The sequence below is a fragment of the Rousettus aegyptiacus genome, unplaced genomic scaffold (assembly GCF_014176215.1).
Source record: "Rousettus aegyptiacus isolate mRouAeg1 unplaced genomic scaffold, mRouAeg1.p scaffold_m13_p_9, whole genome shotgun sequence".
NCBI classification, from domain to species: Eukaryota; Metazoa; Chordata; class Mammalia; order Chiroptera; family Pteropodidae; genus Rousettus; species Rousettus aegyptiacus.
Window position 1 is genome coordinate 87,078,674 of NW_023416312.1, and position 19,670 is coordinate 87,098,343.

Below are 19,670 nucleotides of genomic sequence, written 5' to 3' on the forward strand. Positions count from 1 at the left end.
AAAATAAAGAAACCAACTGGATGAAGAATAAAAAGACAACAAAACAAAAGTTGATTCATTGAAAATATCAACAAAATTGAAAGGCTTTAGTTTAAATGACCAAGGAAAAAAGAGGGTTAAACTAAGAGAGAATTTATGACCTTACAGAAATTTAAAGGATTGTAAGTGAATACTATGAACAAATATATGCCAACAAATTAGATAACCTAGATGAAATAGAAAAATTCTTAAAAAGACACAAACTACTGAAATTGACTAAGAAAAATAAAACCTGAATAGAACTATAATAAAGAGATTGAATTAGTAATTTTTAAATTTCACACCCAGGACCTGATGGCTTCACCAGTGAATTTTATCAGACATTTAAAGAAGAATTAGCATAAATTTTTCACAAACTCTTGCAAAAAATAGAAGAGGAAATCCTTCTTAACTCATTCTATGAGGCCAGTACTACCCCACTACGAAAGCTAAAGGAAGACATCACAAGAAAACTGTATACCAATATCTCTGATGAATATAGATGCACATATTCTCAACAAAATGCTAGTAAACTGAATTCAGCAACATATAAAAAGTATTATACACCTGATCAAATGGGATTTTTCCCAGGAATGCAAGGTTAATTTAACATCAGAAAAATAATTAATTTAATATGACATATCAATAGAATCAATAGAATTGATATAGGCTAGCTATAGCGATAGAATAAAGGACACATGATCATCTCAGTACACTCAGAAAAAGCACTTGACAAAATAAAACATCTTTTCATGATAAAACACTCTACAAACTAGTAATGGAGAAGATCTTCCTTTATGAAAAAAAATCCGCAGCCAACATTATACTTAATGGTGAAAATCTGAAAGCTTTCCCTCTAAGATCAGGTACAGGACAAAGATGTTCATCCTAACCACTTCTACCCAACATTGTATTGGAGGTTCTAGCCAGTGTAATCACGCAAAAAAATCAGTCAATCAATCAATCAATAAAAGGCATACAGATTTTAAAAAAGGAGTAAAACTATCACTACTTGCAGATGACATGAGAAATCCCACAAAACTTACAATTAGAACTAATAAATGAGGTCAACAAAGTTGCAGGGTACAAGGTAAATATGTAAAAATTATTGTAATTCTATATACTAGCAATGAACAATCCAATAATGAAATTAAGAAAATAATTCCATTTATAATAGCATCAAAAGAACAAAATACTCAGGAATAAATTGAACAAAAAGTATAAAACCTATAATCTTGAAAACTATAAACTATCATTTAAACAAATCTTAAATTGAAAAACATTCATTGTTCATGAATTAAAAGACTTAATTTATCAAGATGGCAATACTTTCGAAATTGATCTATAAATTCAATGCAATCCCTATCAAAATCCCAGCTGCCTTTTTTTTGCAGAAATTGATAAATATCACTAGTCATCAAGGAAATGCAAATCAAAACCACAATGAGATACGACTTTACACACACCAATATGGCTTTACTAAAAAAGACAGACAGTAACAAGTGTTGATGAGAATGTGGAGAAATTGGAACCTTCATATATTGCTATTAGGAGTATAAAATGGTACAGCCACTTTGGACAATAGTGTGACAGTTTCCCAAAAGCTTAAAAATAGAGTTACCATTTGGCATAGGAATTCTATTCCTAGGTATATATCCAAGAGAATTAAAAACATATGTCCATATAAAAACTTGTACACAAATATTTATAGCAGCATTATTCATAACAGCCCAAGAGGGAAACAACCCAAACGTTCTTCAAATATCTTTCAAATGATGAATGGATAAACAAAATGGAACAAACAAAATATCCACACAATGGCCTATTATTCAGCAATATAAAAGATGAACCTTGAAAACATTTTGTCAAATGAAAGAGGCCAGACCCAAAAGATCATATATTACATAATTTCGTTTATATGAAACATCCAGAATAGGCAAATGTATGGAGAATGAAAGTATCAGTAATCTCCAGGAGCTGGAAAGAGGGAGAGAAGGGGAAATGGCTGAGGTAGTGACTGCTAGTGGGATTTCTTTTTAGATGATAAAAATGTCCTGGATAGTGGCGGTGGCTGCACAACTCTGTGAATATGCTTTTTAAAAAAACGATGAATTATACACCTTAAAAGGGTGAATTTTATGGTAGGTGGTTATATCTCAATTTAAAAAACAAATGGGTGTTAGCTGAGGCTACAACAGCAATCACATTGAAATATATAAATGTATCAAGTCAACATGTACAAAAACGAAACAAAAGTAGAACTAAAATTACAACCAACAGAAATACCAGAGTTTGGGGGAGATGAGAGAAATTGCTTGGGATAAGACTAGAGATACACATTACATTGGAGTAAATGATGTAAATAGAATCTATAAACTTCTGAAATGATTATGGTGTGTAGAGAAGAGGAATAAATAAAGCCATGATGATGAGTCAAACAGATAAACAAAAATAAGTTGAAAACGATGTATACTAATGGTACTGCTAATGTACATTAAACATAAATCATAAAAGAAACTAACTCATAATAGTGGCTGACCCGAGAGAGAGAAGGGGGAGTAGGGCTGACGGCAGTGGCCAATATTAAATATTTATTTGCAATATTTAACATTTATTTTCTGAAAAAGAGAACTATAAACTGTTAACAGCCATTAATTCTGAGTGGTGGGAGAATGAGTGGTTGTTATGCTATTCTTTGTACTTTTCTTTTTAAAAGTGTCTGGAAGTTAAAAAAACACAGGGAAATGTTCCGAATTCGATTTTCAACCCACTTTTATTGATTTCGTGTGTAATCCTAGCCAAGTCATAACTTTTATTTAACATTGTTTTTAGACTGTAAAAAGAAATGATTAATAATCATACTTGTGTAAAAATGGGCATGTCAAGGTGGAAAGGTGGGGAGGGAATCTAACATTTTCTGAATACCTACAACATGTCTGACATTGTGCTAGGTGCTTTACAAGTGGTATGTAATTTAATTTCATCCTCATATTAATCCTGTGATTTAGAGAATGCCAGTTCCAAATTGCAGATGTGGAAACTAGGGTGAGGTAAATTAAGTCAACCTAGGTTATGAATATCATTGGAGATACATGAAGAATTGCTAGGAGTCTGGTGGCATATTCATTTGTAAAGAAATCAATGTCTAGTCTCCCAGCTTTCTAAAATCCATCTGAGAACAATGAGTCTCTAGCAGGTGGGTTCTCCTTCCCCACCTCCACCTCCTCTTTCCCGACAGCCCTTTTTTCATTTTACAAAAGAAAAACAATCCTCTGCCCCTACCCCTCTTCCTTAATCTGACTTTGGTGCATTGCCTGGGAGTTGGGGGGATGGGAGTGGGGGAAAGCAGGGCAGAGACCTCTCGGTATTGAACAAAGGGGCTAGCCAAAATAAGGGTGTTGGTGTGGAAAAAGGAATGATCTTAATCACTGCTTAACAAGACCTTTTGCTTTGCTTTTAAGAAAACTGCTGAAGGATCTAAAGGAATTGTCAGCTAATAAATCATTAAAATTAATATTTGATGATAGATCACAATTGGATTTTGATACATAACTCAGAATAAATACAAAGAATTGTGGGACAATGTTCTGAGAAATGCTGTTTTTTAATTTTCTTCTACCTATTTCTTTGAACAAACTTCTTAGGGTTTACATTTTTAAAAAGTAAAAAATGATAAAGATAAAATCAATATCAAACCTTATCTCCTTCTAGCAATAGGTAATATTTATTCATAGATGCATAAACTAATCGGAAAACATCTCATCCATCTTTAAGTGTTTTATCTGTTGTGTACTAAGGATAAGTCTATCCATAAAACGTTTTTTAAAAAAAATTATGAAGCGTTCTGGTGATAAGAAATTTTAAAAATTAATTTTAATTGTTATGGCTATTAGTGAGAATGTAAACTGGTGCAGCCACTATGGAAAACAGTACAGCGGTTCCTCAAAAAATTAAAAATAGAACTACCATACGATCCAGCAATTCCACTTCTGGGTATTTATATAAAAGAAACAAAAACACTAACTCGAAAAAAATATCTGCACCTCCCTGTTAATTGCAGCATTATTTAAAATAGCCAAGATATGGAAACAATCTAACTGCCCATCCCCAGATGAATGGATAAAGAAGATATGAGATGCACGCACACACAGACACACACTAGAATATTATTCAGCTATAAGAAAGAATGAAATCCTGCTGTCTGCGATAGCAATGGATAGACCTTAAGGTCATTATGCTAAGTTATCTAAGTCACACTAAGAGACAAATACCATATGACCTCTCTTACATATGTAATCTTAAACAAACAAATAAACAAACAAATAAATAGAAACCAAGCTTATAGATACAGAGAACTGATTGGTGGTTGCCAGAAGCAGGAAGTGTGGGTGGGAGAAATAGGTGAAGGAGGCCAAAAAGAAAAAATTTAATTTATGTTCATATTTTTGCAGCAGAATAGTATACAGAGTAATCAAAAACAGACTTAATGATAAAATATATACATTACGGCAAAATTATGTGGGCAAAGTGGAATGGAGATATGGGTTTAAGAAGAAAAAAGGAATTATGTAAAATTTCCAACTGTTAAAGATATATTAATCATGTTTTTCAAATAGCTGATGGTGGGCATGAAACAGCTACTGTATTCATATTCAATTAGACAGACTCAAAAAAGCGACATAACCTCTTTATTTTAAAATGTCAATATTTACTATATACTAAAAATGTTGTCCTTTGTAACTATTTAAGCATGGGTTGAAAACAGATTAGTTATCAATTTACAATATGTAAGGAAGTAAACAGTTTTTCAAAATTATTGTAGGAAGCATGTGAGCAAACACTTTTTTGTTTGTTTTTGGTCTTTTTAAAACTTTTTAAAAATTTTATCAAATTTATTGGGATGACATTGGTTAATTAGATTATACAGGTTTCAAGTGTAGAATTCTATAATACACCATCTGTATATTGCATTGTGTGCTCAACACCTAAAATCAAGTCTTCTTCCATCGACATATATTTTTTAGTCCTCCCCTTTTTAGTATAGTCATTAGCAAAAAGTTTGAAGACACCTGAGTTTATAACTTGCCCTTGGCCATACAACCAATAAGTGGCCAAGCTCAGAATTAAACACATGTCCACAAGATTTCAAAGCTTGTGGTCCTTTGACTATACCAAAGAAACTAAGGATCCTATGAATGCTGGTTTTAATTAAACTCCATTCAGTTTAGAAACAATTTATGTGGTTGTCTAACAAGAACAAGGCCATGTGCTGGGTGCCGCTAGATGTACAATAGTGATTAAGGCATTTTATTCAAGTAGCTGAAAACTTTATAGGAGAGATAAACTCCCTTCATAAAATCTTTATATAAGTTTAAATGTAATAGGAGAAAGAGGCGTTTTGAAAAATGCTATGAGAAAAGTGAGAGATTACTTTTAGCTAGGGTATCAGGGAGGAGCTCAAAGCAGGTTCTGGCCTCAGATAGATGGGTCTTTGTAAAATGGGCAGAATTTGGACTATGGATGACTGAAGGTAAGAGAAGGTAGGGATGATTCATTCATTTATTCATCCATCCATTCTCCAAGAACTGTTAACTGGAGACATATCAACCGAATATAATAAATGAGCCTTTAAAGGTATCCTGGTTGAAATAAACTGTAAAAAACATTTGGAAAACATTTGGAGAATTCTGAATCCTGACTGGTTATTTGCTGATATTAAGGAATTTTAGTTCATTGCTTTGGGGTATAATAATGACATCACGCTTATATTTAAAAAAAAAAAAAGAAGAAAGTCTTTAATTTTTAGTAATATGTGCTGAAATGTTTCTGAGTGGACTGACATGATGTGTTGCACTTGCTTTAGAAAAGTCTAGTGTGTGTATTGAGAGAATGGGTGGATGAATGTAAATGAAACAAAACTGGTTGTGTTGATAATTGTTGAAGCTGGGCATTGGGTACTTGTAAGTTCATAATACAACTTTATCTATTTTGAATATGTTTATAATTTATAAAAATGAAATATTAAAAAAGAAATATTAATTTAATACCTACAATGTTCTAAAAAACTGGAGGTATAAATAGGAATGACACATCATCTGCCCTCAAGAAGCCTATCATCAAGTGGAAGCAGACCCCTGGAATTATCAAGTTTGTAAACAATTACCTGCTATACTAACAGTATAAACCAAGTGCCATGGTTTACGCACTAATTAATCCTGAGTTTGCCTGGGATGCCTTGGAAGAGGAGGTGAGGTTTGACTTTTCCACAAGTAGAATTTATAAGACTTGGCAATTTATTGGACATGAAGAAGGCGTCAAAGGTAAGTAAGGAAGCTTTTATCTTGGGCACCTGTAGAGGGCTGGGGGTGGTATGCCATTAACACAGATATGGAATACAGGAAGAGAAATAGGTCAGGGTGGGGGCAGGCAAAGGGGAGATAGATACCTGTTAAATGCGCATGTATCCAGGAAGTCATTGAAACTCTGTTCTAGGCAGAAGGAACCACAGTAACAAAGGCTTCCAGAGTAAGGAACGTACAGGATGTGTTTCAAAATCCTCCTAGATCCTAGGCTGATGGCCCATAGGGACTGAGAGAGAAGTGGGAGGGAAGGCTGTCTGGAGAGGTAGATATGTTACACCGGGCTCTCCATAGCCTTGATGTATGGTGATCATGAAATGGAGCAATTGTCTATAGGCTTGAGGACCCTTGTGGAAGGAGACACTTGAACTCTGTGATTTCCATTGATAGGGAAAAGTAATTGAGATGGAAAACTCGTCATTACTTTGAAAAAAAATCACTTCCTGGAAAGAAGCGGCCACTTTGGATGACCATAGTAAAAGTGGTTAAGACTGTTCTGTCAATGTTTTGGAAGTGTAGTACACTGGTTTGGATTGTGGGCTCTGGAGCCACACTGCTTGGTTTTAAATCCTGGCTCCAGAGTTGCTTAAACTTTTTCGGCCTCAGTTTTCTCATCTGCACAGTGGGGATAATAGTATCTAACATGAACAGTAAATAAAATTCAGAGTAAATAAATGATACATGTAACTGTATGGTATATATTACAATTTCAATAACTTAGAATCATTAGTCATAATGGTATTTTGAAAAGAAGGCAAAGAACTTGATTATTTTGTGTATGCTGATAAATGCTTCGTATTTCCTTCCAAGAGTCCTTTAAATTCTGTTGAAATCTAAGACCCTTCTCCTCATGCCTATTTTCTTACTCAAACAGAAATGAAAAATATCAGATATGAGATCATATATCTGAATCTAGTCATCCTGAAAAAAAAATTAAACAAATTTATTTTTGCTCCTTGATGCTGGAAACATTAACAGAACGTAGCACACGAATTCACAGTTTGGGAAGCCTTTTTTCCTTTTATTCATTTTGCTTATGCTAAGTGAACTAAGTCACACTAAGAGACAACACAGTCCCCCACATATTTTAAGTGGAACAACGTGTTCCCATGACCCACAAAAGTTGAGTTCATATCCAAGGAGATGAAATGTTAAGAGGCAGGGAGCACTGACTTTGGATATAGACCAAGCCTGGGTAGTGTGGGAGATTTGTGCCTTGCAGCTAGTAGGAACACATCATGAGTATCTGCAAAAGGGAGGAAGAGATGAAAGAAGTGGGGGAGGCAGGAAAGAAAGTGGAGGTCAGAAAAGAAGGGGAAGGAAAGATGGAGAAAGGAAGTGGGGAGACAAACAGGGGTCTTGTGAGGAATGAACAATAACTAAGACTGATGAAGTGTCAAAGGATGGCCAGAAGTTTCCTTGGAAGAAGGTCTTTCATCCAGAACCCTTGAACTTGGGCACCTCTTGGTTATTTTGGGGCCGAGGACTGGGCTGGTATTATATTTGGGGAGTTACTTGCTCCAGAGCTGATTGTTCTTGGGATCAGGATGGGGTGGATTAGCTTCTGTTTTTCCTAGCAAGAGTGAAACTGGAGCTTCTCTGACCATCCAGAAAGACCAAACTTCAGTGCTTCTGAGGGTTTCGAATGGGAAAAGGAGAGGCTCAAGCCCCTAGTTTGTGCTCTCTCCTACGCGAGGCCATCACCCAGTTTGTGCACTGTGGTGAAAATAGGAGTCATCAGACTGAATTTGCTTGATCTTTACCCACAGCCAGCTGCTCCCTACCCAGCCATCTGACCGGCAAATATCTCCATGGCCTTTATAATAAAGAATACCTTTTAGCAGGTGGGGGGGGTGTCCATCCCTCCTTATGGAATCCAGCTGTCATTTCATTTCCGGCAGGGACTCAACTCCTTTAGTAAGCCCTTTTCTCTCGTCAACAAACCCTCCCTACTGATTGTTCCTAAACATATTCTCATCTGTCAAATTAAAAAGGGAAAATCTTCTTTCGTCCCTACCTTTCCCTCCTGTTCCACTCTACTTCTGTTCCCCTTTACAGTGAAATGTCTCAAAATAGTTATCTATACTATACTATACTTCAACTTCAATTCCCTCTTCAACCCTGTTGCATCAAACCCTTCCACTTCCCACCACAGGCACATCTTGATCTAAATTGCCATCAGTTTTGACAGAGAGTATTGAAAAGCTTCTTAACTAGTCCCCGTGTTTCAATTTTCAATCTCTTCTGAATCTTTCTCCACATGGTAGTCAAGGCTGTCTTTTGAAAATATGTCAGGCCTGGAATACTACTCAGTAATCATCATCATCATCATCATCATCATCATCATCATCATAAACAGATTAATGATCACCAATGTTGAGGGGCTGGGGGGACTGGGGAGGTAGCTCTGGCTATAAAGGAGCAACAGAATGAATCCTTGTAATGATGCAACTATTTTATATCTTGACTGTAGTGGTGGGTACATGAGCCTACACATGTAATAAAATTGTATAGAATTAAATACACACACAAGTAAGAGTAAATCAGGGAAATCTGAATGAGATTGATAGATTGTACTAATGTCAATATTCTGGCTGTCATCTCATACTATAGTTTTGCATTGGAGGAAAATGGGTAAGGGGTACTTAGGATCTCTGTTTTATTTCTTACAAAAGCATGTCAGTCTACGATTTTCCCAAAAGAAAATAGAAATAGAAATCAGATCATGTCATGCCCCAGGGTAAAGCCATTCATTCAATGGTTTCCCATTTATTTTGCAATAAAACAGTCTGCTCATTGACTAGGATGCAGTCACCCTGACAATCCGTCCAATCTTATATATGCTGCTCTCCCCAGCTCTTCTGGTGTCCGTTACAATCACCACCTAAGTTCCAAGACATCAAGATTTGTCCCCTCCTTCTGGCTTTCGTACCTCTTTCTGGAGGGTTTTTTTTCCCTGGCTCTTTCTACGGTTGCTTCTTTCATAATTCTCAAGACTCAGCTTACATGCCGCCGCCGCCTACTTTCTAACCAGCTTGCACCCTCTTTTCCTGCAAAGGTCTTATCCCAGATTTGATTATTTTCTCAATTCTTTATCGTCTGTCTTCCCGGCTAGATTGCAAGCTTCTAGGGCAGGGTGGACAGCATTCTTCAGGATTACACGCTGTCCTCCCAGCGCGTGGCACAGTGCTTGGCACATGGTGAAGGCTCAGTAAATTGAATGTCGAGTGAATGAATAACCACGTTCCGCTGCCGTCAGTGCTTTTCTGAGTAATGTAAAAACCCTGTGGATGGTGGCATTGGGCTTATGGCTGGGGCTCCTTTCACTCCCTCCTTCTTGTTACTGAAGGGAAGGGTCACCAGTGGATCCTTCAGCGGCACTCCAAACCGCGGGTTCCCACAATCTGAGGCAAAACGGGGTGCGCTCCGGACCAGGGCCGCTTTGCAGGGATTACACAGGTTAGTAGAGGCCCCTGGTGAGGCCACCTTCACTCGACTTCCTTTGTTACTCCCACCTCCCCTGCCCTGGGCGAGGCTGCCTGCAGTGACTCGTGACTCCCCGCCGGGCTCGAAGGCTGCGGCGCGGGGGAGGAGGGCTCTGGGTGCCCCCAGGCCGCCCTTCTTTCCAGGCTGGAGCCAGCCCTCGGGGGAGGCGCTCGCCACCGCCTCTTCGCAGCCACCTTGTCCGCGCGCCCGAGGCGGGGGCACGTGGGCACGCGGGGTGCGTGGCGCCTCCGCCCCCGGCCCTCTGACTGACCGGCCCCCACACGCGCGCGCGCGCCCCGTACCGCAGCCCCCGCGGGCAGAGCCCTGCTGGCGCGCGCCCCGCCCCGCCCAGGGCCAGCCGCGCCCGCGCCGCCCCTGCGCACGCTCCCTCCCCTCTCCGCCCCTCCCCTCACGCCCCTCCCGCGCCCTACATCCCGCGCCCGGCCGAGGGGGCTCTGTCCGCCACTGCGCCGCAGCGTCTCGGCCTCTGTGCAGGCAGCGGCCGCCGCTGGGACAGCTGTGCTGCCGAGCATCCCCAGGCAGTAAGCCCGCGTTCTCTCTGCGTGTGCATGCGTGTGTGCCTCCCGCCAGCCGGCCTGAGTACCCAGGGAGCCGCTGCCCTCCTGCCCTGCCGCGGCCACCGCCGCTCGGGGCCGCTTGGCCTTCCTGAGCCGGCTACCTGCGGCCTCTGGGCCTCGGCCGCCTGGCCGGGGAGGGGGCTGGGGGCGCACCGGGCTGCAGGCTGCGGGACGCCGGCTAGGGGTTCCCCTCTGGTGCGTGCCTCGGCCTCCCCTAGGCTTTCGCCAAGGGGGTGGCGGGAGGTGGGAATGGGGAGCTACTGGGGAGGGAGCAGGGTGGAGGTGGAGGGAGTGGGACCGAAAGGGGGCTCTCCGTGTTTGCCTCTGAGGAATGGTGGAGAGGGACGAAAGGGGGGGGGGGTGTTGGTTTTCTCGCCCTGGATGGCGGGCAGTGGGGGTGGGGCGGAGCGGGGGCACCTCTTGGTTTTCTCAACAAGGGTAGCTAGCAGGGTTTGTCGGAAGCGGGTGAAGATGAAGTGGGGGGCTCCCCTTGGTTTTCTCATCAAGGATGGCAGAGATTGGGAATGGAATGAGGCGGGACCTGCTTTGGTTTGCTCCACGAGGATGGCAGGGGCGGGGATACGAAGGAGTGGAGGTGAGGGGCTCACCTGACTTTTCTCCACGGAGATGCTGGAGTGGGTCGGAGGAGTGCGGGGTGCTGAGAGAATTAGGAGGGAGGGGTAGAGCCCACTATGCTTCTCTCTAATGGAGTGGCGGGGAAGCGGCTGGTGTTGGCGAGTGGGGGTGGGGAAAATGAGGGATTTCACCTCCAGTGTGGAACCTGGAGGAGCAAGAGGAAGGTTTATCACGTGGATTGTGCCTTAGAAGGTGGTTTTTCAAAACTGCATGTTATGAGCTTTCCGTCTCAAATAGCGTGAAATGCCTGCAAGGTGCCGTCTGTTCTAGGCTCTTGGGAGAGCGCTTTCTGCTTTCGAAGTTTCTCTTTCCCGTCCATCCCTCACGGCTTCTCATCGTCCAGGACTAGGTAGACGTTTGGAAATCAGCGAAGGAAGACTGTGTGGTTGGGGTTCAGTGCTATTATTTTCTGCATTTGGGGCTGTGTGAGTTTCTTGGGGTCGTTTCGATTGCCCTTTACAATAAAAATCCTGTACGAAGGGAACCCCTTGGGAAAAGAAAGAACAAGATTTATTAAGGGGACTCCAGGTTTGGTTTTTGAATTTCCTAAAGGGCAAGAGATCCGTTGTTGTAGCATTTTGCTCAGCTTTCAGAAGAGGTCGAAATAGAAAAACATCCTATGTCTTTGCTGGGAGGTCCCCTATAATCATTTAAATTATTCCATCGGGGTTATCCAAGCCCCCTTTGATTTGAATTTGGAATAGATCCAGTGTTCCTAATTGGAGCCATCATTTTGTAATTGCCTGTAATTCTTCCCTGGGTTTTCAAATCTATGGCAAGCTTATAGAGCAGCAGGAATAATTTTTTCCGTTATCTTGATTAAGACAGTTTTAATGTAAGTTTTATGTTGTTCCTTGGAAACGTGAACATTTGCAGAGTAGTATTAAGTTTGAATTATGGGCCCCTTGAAATTTTGCAAAGCCTTTCCCTCCTAAACTTGTCTTCTCTGGGAACAGAACCCACCGCATTCTTTACACTGAAGAAGCAAGGGCTTCTGGGATGGTAGCATTGCCTTTGGAAACCCATGCTCTTATTTGCTTAAGAAGAATACATATTACGAAGGTATAGGCCTTTAATGCGGTGAGGCCATACGTGCTTACCCATTTTGGTTACATAAGGTTCCAATCTAGTCTTTACCTTCAGTCTTTAAAAATGCTTATTTAACATTTTTAAGAGCAAATATAATCTTTATGCAACAAGAAATTGGTCAGATAGGCCATGATTTGTACAAACCACCTCAATAAGTATATAGTCTAATACTACCATATAGGTTCTGTAGTCATATCTGGTTTTTGAAATCCTAAGCTACCATTCCCATATTGAATTTTTGGAGAAGAAAAATATTATTTGTTTTTTTTTTTTCAACCAAGTCTAGATTTTTGAGTGAAACATTAAAAAAATGTAAGATTTAAATTGGTAAAATTCCTCTTATACGATACCGGTGTATTGGAACTAATTTAGTAAGTATCAAACTAATGGACCACTTAAATAAAATAGTTATTTGTTTACTGAAAGTGCTAAACTGGAAATGTTTAAGTGGAAATAGAGATTTTCGTTTTAAAGTTTGATGAAAATACATTTAAATAAACATTATTATATGCACCATTTCTAATGTTAATGTAATACACATTCTATGCATAGGCAGCAATCTAAAAATAGTACAGTTGACCCTAGAAAAACACAAGTTTGAACTGCGGGGTCCGCTTATACATGGATCTTTTTTCGGTAAATACCTGAGCTGTTTTCAGTCTGCCCGCGGGAGTCCACAGATACAGAGGGCTGACTGTATGCATTTGTTTTCACCATTTTATATACGAGACTTGAGCATCCGTGGATTTTGGTATCTGGGGGAGTGGGTCCTGGAACCAATCTCCCCATAATACTGAGTCATCATTTAGGTCTTTGCGAAGTCAAAAGTTATACATGGATTTTTTTTTTACTATGCAGGGGTCAGTGCCCCTGATCCCTGTGTTGTTCAAGGATCAACTGTACCTTTAAAAATACAATTTAAGTCTGATTGTTTTTTTTTCTCTTATGAATAGAGTGCTTAGAGACGTAAAATCTTTTATAGAGCAAAGCATGTTGATGGGTGGTGGTCCTCAAGTTTCTGTAGACAAAAGAGTAAATGGAGTGTCTTTTACCAAGATTTTTGAGAACCTTTTGTTTCGCCTGAAGGACAGAAGAGAAAAAAAAAAAGGTGAAGACATTTCAGAAATTATCACATACATGATCAAATATCTAAGTAACCTTAAAGATTTTGCTAACATCCATTTGAAAAGTGATTTGTAAATCAAGACTTTGCATGAGAAACTGACCCTCGCCCCTAAGGTTTTGACATAAAAAAAAGTTTGTTGAAAGAATGGAAGCTAAGAGACTGATCTCGGTTTTCCTGCCCTCCACTTCCCAGTTCCCTGCTTCCCCACACCCCTCCCTTTTTCCCCTCTGGTGCCAGCAACATTGGCTTTTATAACCCTGTGGGAGTTGAACAAATGTTGGCGCTTGCTTGAACTTTAGGCCTTATCTATTTGGCTGCTTTCCCCAACTTTTGCCTACAAAATTTTTTTGGTTAATTGAACTTTCCAGTTGTTTAGATTTGGGGTAAAAGGGAGTAGACTCTAATTATTTTCTCTTAAAAGATCTTTTCTTTCAGCTCCTGTTGGATGAGAGCAAAGAAAGGTTTGTGTTTTGTTTTTTTTTTGGTAAATGGAGTACTTAATTAAGCAGAATATATGACCATTCATTTATTCAGCAAACATTTACTGAGTTGCCACCTCTGTTGGAGTCTCTGTGCTAGGTGCACGGGTGCACAGTGGATAAGTAATGGCTCCTGCTTTCTGGTGCACTTATTAAATGAAATATAGACAATGAATTTGTTGTGAATAATCAGGAGTTGTACAGAGTCTTTGGGGTGTTAACACAGCACTTTATATACATTAAACATGTTTCAGCCATGCAAACAGTGGAGTCATTTCTTTTCAGGGAATTGTTCACTGCGTAAATTTTATCTCACGTCCACAACTCAGACATACTTTCCATTTTGTGTAATAATATGGTTTATAAGTCATCTTAAGGTCTATGGCCTTTTTAAAAACGATAAGCTTTAGGTAAAATAAATATGACATAGCAGATTTTTTAATATTTTAGTTCAGTGTTTTATATCACTGTATAGAGAAGTGAGAAGAGGATGGCCAGGCCAGTGTTCCTTCCTGTGACTTAAAGTATTTTATGACAGCAAATCGGGCAAAAAAAGAATATTTTTTGTGGTAAACTTTGAATTATGGATATTAATGGATGGCAGAATGCAGAAAAGTGGATAATACTAAATAGCAGCTCAAGTAAACCTTTGTCCTCCTTCAGGGCTCCCTTCTGAGATCTCTGAGAATTCCTGTTTTTGAATAGTGCTAGACCATTTTTTTAACTGAGGTACTTTTGCCCCCAGGGGACATTAAACAATACCCAGAGACATTTTTGGTGGTCACAATTTGGAGTGAAGCATGCCACTGAGAGACCAGATATGCTGCTTTAACATTCTGCAGCACACAGGGCAACTCTCTCACACAACAAAGAATGATCTGACCCAAAAAGTTAATAGTGCTAATGGTGATGTAATTTCCTCTACAAAATGCAGTAAAACATAACTTCAGACTTCAAGAGAGTAGAGAACAATGACAGTATCTTGATGTGACTTGAGTAGTTGGCTGAGTTCACTTTTCTAGTCTTAAATGTGACTAGTTTCCATACATGGACCTGAGTAATTAAAAAGACCAATAACAGTTACCATTTATGGTAATTTGTGCCAGGCACTTGTATATATGGTACATTTTCTTCATTTTATAAATGAAGAACCAGGCTCAGAGAGGTAAAGTCACTTGCCTTAACTCTCACAGCTGGTTAGAGTTGGAAGTAAGATTGTCTTACTCCTCAGAAGTTCATGGTTTTAAGCACGGTGTCATACTATATCCCTTGTGGCATGCTCTATTCAAAATCTTAAAATTGAAATTGCTAAATGTCCTATATACCATTGAGCTTGTTCGAGAGTAATTAAAACCACGAATGTTAAATTTGATCATACTTGGAGTAAGTCAGCAGGAGTAGGGAGGAGAGAGGGAACTAACATTGTTTAAAGGCCTACTATAATTTTGGAAATACTCGAGTTGAATTTACACCCATTATGTAATTCGATCCTCACAACAACCATGCAAAGTGGTTATGATGCACATTTCACAGACAAGGTTAGTTAAATAACTTGTCTAAGATTGCACAACTAATACATGGCAGAGTTTGGATTTGAACATAAGTCCCATGACTAAGTCATTGTACCCTGCTGCTTGCTTTAAAACTTGGGGTTGATAAAGGGTGTGAGTTGAAGGAGGCTGCAGGGAGGTGAATAACTGGCCCTGTAAAAAATAATTTTAGAGGTAACGTTATAGATGATGGATTATATTTAGGTAGAAAATGGAAAGGTCAATTACTGTACCTTCCTCAACTGAAGAGAATGGAGTTGAACATGGAATTTGTTCTGGAGATCTATCTAAACCAAGCCTGTCATTGTCATTTAGGAGAACTTCATTCTATGTCTTACCAGAATTTTTAAAACACTTTTTTGATAACCATAAAAATGGATGTTATCAAATTGTGTTTAGATACTTTCTGCAGCTCACCTTCTACCTTTCCTAGGACTGTTGTAACAGAACTTAGTAATAGTAGAGTTTGGTTTTGTTGTCTTTCATAGTTTAAACATTTTTTTTTTGTTATGGAAGTTGTCGAAAGTTCTTTTTATTAAAAAAAAGTCATCAGGTTCATACGTGTGTTTTCCATACAGGAGGGTTATGTTTTGTTTTGACAGCTAAATATTTATTTTAACATTTGACGTCTTATGTTTTAGAGCATTAAAAGAGGAAAAATAAGAAACAGCCCATTAGCGATCATATTTTGTCTGGTAAGATTTTTTTTTTGTCGTGGATAGAAGAAGGACCCTGTGTTTCATTTCACTTACTTTAAATTGGAAAGGAATTTTAATCATGATTCTCAAGGGCCAGGATGCAGGGGGAAAAAAGAAATGTTATTTAGATAAAATGCACATTTTGATTTTCACATAGGACTGTGAGGCATAGATTCTGATTGTAATAATAATGTCCTGATTCTGACTACAGCAATCAGCCACTTGGGTAATCAACCACTGTGTATGGACACACATTGTGATACTGCCTGATTTTGTCCCCTGCTCCAAGCTGCCAGTCATTTCAGAGTAGACTTGAGAGATCTGATAAGACTTGTAACAATACACTAATCCTTTTGAAAATCTAATTTTTAATAATAAGAGTGGTACTTTTTCATTGTAGAGAAGTTCAGAAAATACAGAAAAGCCTAAAGAAGAAAATAAGAATCAGTTAATCTACCACCCAGAAATTAGTGACAATATTTTAGATTTCTTTTTAAAATGCAGTGATTTTTTTAAATGGTGGACTCAAGTCCATTGCAATATCTCCAACTTAATGTAATCTTGAGTTATTTTTTAAACCTAACCAAAAGATTTTCTGAATTATCGTTTCATCTCTAGATAGAAGTCATGATTCTAAGGAGTGAAATGAGAATGCTGCCAGGGAGTTGGGGAACTGTCCTGTAGCCTCTTTATGTAATCCCCTTAAAACTTCTCTTTCTACAACCTGAGTGATAGAATTTCAGTGGTAGAAGGGGCTGTCAGTATCCACCCCACTTCATTTTACAGATGAGGAACTGGAGGCTCACAGAGGTCAAGTACCTGATCCAACAGAAGTTTTAGGTCCTCCAGAGTAGGTAAGTTTTTCTTTCCTAATTACAAACTTTGCACAGTTAAGAACTTTTTGTTGGCTTGTCCCTCAAAAGAACAAGCTTTTATGGTGGAAGTTTATTAACTGTACTAAAGGATACCAAAAAGACCAAGTATTTCCTAATTTCAGAGAATGGTCAAACCAGTTGTGAGCAGTATAGGAATTTTCCAAATTATTTGCTTTATTGAAATTGAAGATTAGAGATGGAGAACCTCTTTTGTGCATCTGTCCCTCAGTTTAATTTCCCCTGGCTTATGGGGCAAGTACCAAGTACCAAGGCATATCAAACATGTCTGTAGTCGCAGAAAAGAAAAATGAATTTATATGAGTCTTTACACATGGTAGCCTGGAAAACCACAATTAGAGCTATTGTTGCACAATTTTTTTTCCTTTATAAAATGAGATCTGTTAAAATTATGGGAAAGAAATTTTAAAGATTGCATATTCTGAACTTAGGTAGGAAGTTAACAAATTGTAGCAAACACTGAATCATTAACACACACAAATTGTTTTAATCTGGCACTATTAAAAATAAGTTCTTTAGCTTTCCTCCCTCTCTTTCCCTGCCCTTTTCGTTTCTTTCTGCAATTATGTGGCTCACTCTTTGTGTCTCCTTTGTGTGTATGTCTGTTTCACTCTGGGGGCAACTTTCCAGCTGATTCTACTTTTCTTTTTTTTCCCTCTGGCTCTCTGTGTATCCACATCAAGTTCATCTGCTGCTGTGTCTCCCTCATCCCACATTCACCCGTATTACAGTTGCCCCAGCCTGGACTGGGCCAGGTCTCTTTTTCAGCCTGGGATGGGCAGGGAAGCTGCTGTCCAGAGCAGGTGTGCGCTGAGAAGAGCTAGTGTCATCTCTATCAGTGACAAAAATGTCACTGATAGAACAGAATTAAACAAAATACGACCAGAGGTTACATATGCTCCATAAACATTTCGTGTGAACACGAAATCATCCCTTCTCTACAGCCAGGGCCCCAGCAAATGCCAAAGCTCCATGAAATAATGAATATGGGATACTCATTGCCAGGGGCTTACTATTTGAACAAATGCGAATATTGTACCCTAGCCTAGGGGTGTGTTCTTAAGTAGTTTTCATGCCTGTTCCTCATTATTGCCTGCTAATGAGTGTGCGAATTGTCAGTGAGCAACCAGCTCTTCCAGCTTCCCGTAGCACACTGTACATCTCTTACAAAATGGGTTTTCCTCATATAAACCAATGAGATTTGCTTGTACTTTATTTTTAAAGTACTATAGGTATAAAATGCACAGATAGAAGATATGTGTATACTGTTTTTTTAATGAAATGAAACCTAAAAGGAAACATCAAAATAACTCTACTGATTATAGAATTTTTATTTTATTTACCCACATAAAAACTCTCTAGCTCTTATATTTATTCTAAGACATATAGTGGTCCATAGATACACTCTTGAATCACAAGAATTTGTAATACACAGTTTATGTTTACTTTTCAATAATAAGGAAATGAGAGGTGGGGGTGTGGCAGTTTTATCAGGGTCGTTTTGACAAGGATGTTACAAAACTAAATTTCCATGCTCCATTAATTAATAAGTTTTGTCATTCACTTTTAGTTTTAGAATTTGGATAAGGCTGTTTGACTCTTGTCGAATTTTAAATGTATGATTTGTTAGGAAGACATTAAGGATTGATTTTTCAGTGACTCTCTGCCAGGTCTAGCTTTACACATCATTCTTGCTTGTGAAACTGATTGCTAGTGTCTGCCTATAGACATAATCAGTCATCTGGATTCTCATGTGGCCAGGTGAACTGAAATAACAGATGGCTCCCATCCTCCAAGGTTACTTAGAGACTCAAAAGTACACACACACCCATAAATTAGGAAGTCTCAAATATCATATCATTAAGACAGTAATGAATTTAGACAGTTGAATTAACAAAATTCTGTTTTTCAACCATTTCTAAGAAATACTTTGTAAATAATTATAGTTTCAAATACTTGAAATGATAAAATAAAGGCCTCAGCCAGATAGCTTCCGGAAGCTTAGGAGATACTGTAAGTCCCTTGGCAAAGATTCTATATCTCCAGATGCCAGGGTCAGTTCAAGATTTCAGATACTAGGCCCATTCCCTTCTAGACCACAAGGCACTCTACCTCTTTTTAAGGAAGGAAATAGGAAGGAATTTTATAATGTTGTTAAGCACTCCTAACCACAGTAAGGAAAGAAACCAAGTGGCCAAACCAATAGGAGGCAAAAGCTTGTATTTGTTTTGGGTCTATAGATAAAACAATCTGCCTTTGTTAGAACCACTTTTTTAATATCAACTTTTCCCCTACTTTATTAAAGAATAATTAACAAATATAATTGTATATATTTAAAAGGTACAATCTGATGATTTGATATACATATTGGGGAGTCATTATTATGGTAAGTTAATATCAAATTTATTGAGTATTGCTTACATACAATAAACTATCCACTTAAGCCATATAATTTGATGAATTTTGGCAGATGTAAATAACCATGAAACCACTGCCACAAACCCCTACAAAAGTTTCTTGGGTCCCTTTTACAGTACATTCTTCTCTTTGTGCATAGCCCCAGGCATACCACTGAGCTGCTTTTGTGTGAGAACCACTTTCTGAACTTAGATTTGAAAATTTGTGGACCCTTCTCTAGCCAAAGACCCGATTTATATCTAAAATGCAATTTTCTTCTCTATATTGAAGATAAAGTAATACTATCCCAATTGTGTAAAAATGGATACTTAATAATTATACATGCAAGTAAACTGCAGCA

The 19,670-nt window shown here is 38.7% G+C and overlaps 1 protein-coding gene across 6 annotated transcripts in view; it reads left to right on the plus strand.

The window, feature by feature from the left end:
* The first annotated feature begins 9,537 nt into the window (after positions 1-9,537).
* FHL1 (four and a half LIM domains 1) overlaps positions 9,538-19,670 on the plus strand; it is a 57,832-nt gene continuing 47,699 nt past the window's right edge. For 2 of the 6 annotated variants that reach the window (XM_016127498.2, XM_016127507.2), the window contains exon 1: positions 10,275-10,405. The gene's annotated coding sequence lies outside the window, so the exon portion shown is untranslated. Of the gene's footprint in view, positions 9,837-10,274; positions 10,406-10,617; positions 10,637-16,854; positions 16,874-19,670 lie in introns of those variants that run through there. The other 4 variants (XM_016127508.2, XM_016127499.2, XM_016127500.2 and 1 more) reach the window with 4 other exon arrangements.